Source organism: Cantharellus anzutake, assembly GCF_015039405.1.
Source record: "Cantharellus anzutake strain C23 chromosome Unknown EI90scaffold_30, whole genome shotgun sequence".
Classification (NCBI taxonomy): Eukaryota; Fungi; Basidiomycota; class Agaricomycetes; order Cantharellales; family Hydnaceae; genus Cantharellus; species Cantharellus anzutake.
The window spans coordinates 752,821-756,772 of record NW_024066980.1 but is presented as its reverse complement, the minus strand read 5'-3'; positions in this window follow the sequence as shown (position 1 = coordinate 756,772).

Here is a 3,952-nt window from a genome sequence, read left to right as displayed (position 1 = left end):
TATCTGCTTCCGGACCCTTCGGCCTTCGGCCCGGGTCCGCTTCTATTCATTCTACCTTCATATATATATCCTGTATACTACATTATAGTACCTTAGCTCTAATATCGACTTGACCACGACCCCAAGCCCTGACCCCAACAAGGCAGCCCCAGTAAGTTCGAAATGAGGGCCAAGAGACAACTAGGGGGCACAGCACTCCCTTTAGAGTTGCTGAGGCCAAATGCCCTACCCTCGGGCCTTGTCTAAGGCATCGCGGCCATCACGGCCAATAGCGGCCCGCATCGGCGACCTTCGGTGCCGACCCCGGATCAGTATCTAACAGTGATGAGCCAAGCTGGCGATGGCCTGGGCTAGCTGTGTGATAGCTACGTTGGGAATAGGCTCAGCATCATCGGTGACTGGGACAGTAGGGATAGGAGGACTGTCATATCCATACAATCCCGACCTCCGCTCCGGGCTCCCGGAACTCCGAACTCCGACTTCCGGAGCCCTACTTCCCTTCCATCACTTTCTCCTTGCCGACTCCCAAGAGGTTATCCCACCTCCGGCTCGGACACCACCTTCGGTCCGACTCCGGAACATTCCGGGTCCGACCCCAACCTCGACACCTTCCAGACGAGTACGCAACACCTATGCTCCCGACTCCGGACCTCCGCTCCGGAATCCCGTTCGCGTCTCCGTCTCCGGAACCTCCGGTCTTAGCTCCGACCTCGGACTTTGACCCCACCTCCGCTTATACCCATTGTATTGGTTAGCTCATTCCATTTAATTACGTTTGCCAATATTCCGGAGTTTAACCTCCGAGTTCGGACTTTCCGGACTTACTCCGGACCTTGCAACTATTGCATTGTCCATTTCAATTCCGCTATTCTCCCTCATTCCTGTTTGGGTTGCTGCTTCCTTCTATTCAGTCAGCTAGCCATTCCTGACTCCCATCCTCCTTCCTTCCTTCTTGGGCCTTGGCCCTTCATTCCTCCTTTGGGAAACACCATTGAGTCAAACACTTGACCCTCGGTGTTGTTCCTCTTTCCATCTCCCTTTGTCTCCTTTTGTCATACCCTTGTTCCTTTTGATTCCGGACCCCTCCTTATATACAATGTACCTAGTAACTTGTAACCTCAGTCCGAAATCGACATGAATTCCCCCAAGAGACTTTCCCTCTGCTAGATCCGAAATTAGGGACCCCCAGGACAACCAGCAATGGCACAGCGCTCCACCTGAGTCGCTGAGGCTGAGGTCCTTCCATGCTAAGTCTCCGATTCCACTCCGGAGTTGTCCGAATCCGCACATTCTAACAGATCAACAGGAGGAGGGTCGATGAAGTCAGGGACCTCGGAGCTGAGTCCAAAGAAGTGGACTGGATCTACGGGCTGTTCAGTGGTGTCTCCGAAGTCGGAATCTGCAACTGGTGATCGATTTCTAACAGGGTGCATGATTGGAGTTGATGGGAGAGGGGTGTCAGGGGATGACTCCCGGGTCCCCATGACCCTCCCCTATGGTCCACAGTCTCTGGTCTGGCCAGCCCTATCCAGGGCACAATCCTACTGTGGGTAAGAAGATGAGAAGGAAGCTAACTTCCCATCTTCCCACAGTGGCCACAATATCAGCAAAACTTCCGGGGATACCCAGAAGTCACATGAAGGGGTAGGAACCGGGCCCGGAGCATGTGGCATGCGGAGCGTGCGCACATGTGGGAAGCGCAGTGGGTGGAAGCGGGTCCGGATGCAGGTCCGGGTCTGGGCTAGTCAGGGTGTGTGCCCTGACAAGGGGTTTCTAAATTAGAGAAGCTACAGAACTCAACTGGGTTTCTCACCAGATGACTAGGACCAGGCTGTGAGGGTTCAGAAGATGGGTGTCAGGGGACGACTCCCGGGTCCCCATGACCCTCCCCTATGGTCCACAGCCTCTGGTCTGGCCAGCCCTATCCAGGGCACAATCCTACTACTGTGGGTAAGAAGATGAATAGATAGGAAGGCAAGTAAGATACAACTTGCCTACTGTGGGTAAGAAGATGAGAAGGAAGCTAACTTCTCATCTTCCCACAGTCAGGAAAACTTCCGGGGATACCCGGAAGTCACATGAAGGAGTAGGAACCGGGCCCAGAGCATGCGGGAAGCGCAGCCGGTGGAAGTGGGTCCGGATGCGGGTCCGGGTCTGGGCTAGTCAGGGTGTGTGCCCTGACAATGGGGAGGCTGAGTTAGGAACCAATGTATGTAGTTGTGAATGAGTGCAAGGAACTTTGGGTGCCATACAAGATGTGTACTGTCAGGGAGTGATAAAATACTGTCAGAGACTGGATGTGGGATGAAGGAGACGTCCCCATGGTGGAAGGCTTTGGCCTCAGCGACTTAGACCAGGAGCACTGTGCCCAACACATCCATGCCCTAATTTACTAACTGGCAATGAGAACTAGCAGGGGGATAACTCTAGTCGATTTTATCACTAGGGTGTAACCTATCAGAGTTACAAGTTAGCCAACTGAGTATTACCGACAAGTCGGGTTACGGGTTTAGCGGAGTGACAGGCTATAACCCAGAAATGGAAAGGAGGGATCGGCCCGAAGGTAGGCTTGTGGGGCAAGCAACTAAATTGCCCAGCAGAGGTGGGAGTGCACTAGCGGACGTCTGAGCTGTCCAGAGGCCTTTGGGGCTCTGTACTTAGGGAGGCATAGGTAATATATTGAATTGAGGGAGTGGTGACCATCGGGGGAGTCGGAGGTGACTGCGGAATCTGGGGGCTCTGAGGTTAGTGACAAAGGAGCAGAGGGAATCTGGAAGGACTGGAGGTAGTGGAGGGTGATGGCCATGGATGGATATGACATTCTCTGTTATGGAAATGGAGATTCCTATGGACCATGCACACAGGTAAGACAATTCCTTCCCTTCACTTTGTTCTTTGCCAAACCCCATGCCAAGCTTTCCCACTGGGCTTTGGTGCTGGCTGGGGGATTTGTTGATTTCCAAGGGACTTCCCTTGGCCATTACAACCTTTGTATTAGATAGACACAAATCATATGACATGTATGGCAAATGCCAAGATGTTTTCTCATTATCAAATACATAACCCACAAACCTTGTACCGCGATTGTAACATCCTCACCATTGTGTCACCACTGTAAACTCAACCTGTAACCCTGTGTCAGGGCCCGGCCTCGGACTCGGAGGCTCCCTGACCTCAACCCCCATCTGGCCTGTCCTCACACTATGCGGGGCATGAGATGTATAGTAAAAGGAAAGATAATATACACTTGCCTATGCGGGGCATGAGATGAGAAGAAGGGTAAAGGTCTCATCTCCCCACATGGTTGCTATATAAAGGAATGGGTCACATGCCCACAACTATACAGCTCCTAGAGTTGTGTAGTGTGACCCGGAGGGAACATCCAGGTGGCAGTGCCCAGTAAGCGTGGGAACGTTCTGGGCGAGTTGCTCGCCCAGAACTGTGGCTGTGACCCGTGGGAACATTCTGGGCGAGCTGCTCGCTCAGAAAGTTCCCGCGCTATCCCGTGCGCGCATGTACACAACACACAAAGGCAACAACAAGGCAACAGTCAAAGAATAAAAGGGGGTAAAGTAGGTGGGGAGTCTGGGGCACCCTAAGGCAGGGTGCTGAACCCTGACACCCTGGAACCATGTCCACCTCCCTATTCCTCCTCTCCATGACAAAACCGCAACGAGGAGGGCATTCCCACGCCCAACCTCCTGCTGCCCGCTCCCACCAGTCCACCGGGTGGTTGAGTGGTTACTCCCATCCAACCAGAAGTTCCCTACCAGGAACTGTAGCCTATCCCACCTCCTCAGGAGAAGGATACGGTCCAGGCAGCTCCAGGATGCCTGGCCACGCACCCGTGGGTCCTACTTCCCACGGTCACCCACTACCATGCACTGGTCCACCAGCCCGCTTTCCCCAACAACTCCCACTACCGGTACGCTCCCATGAGCGCTGTAGGAGA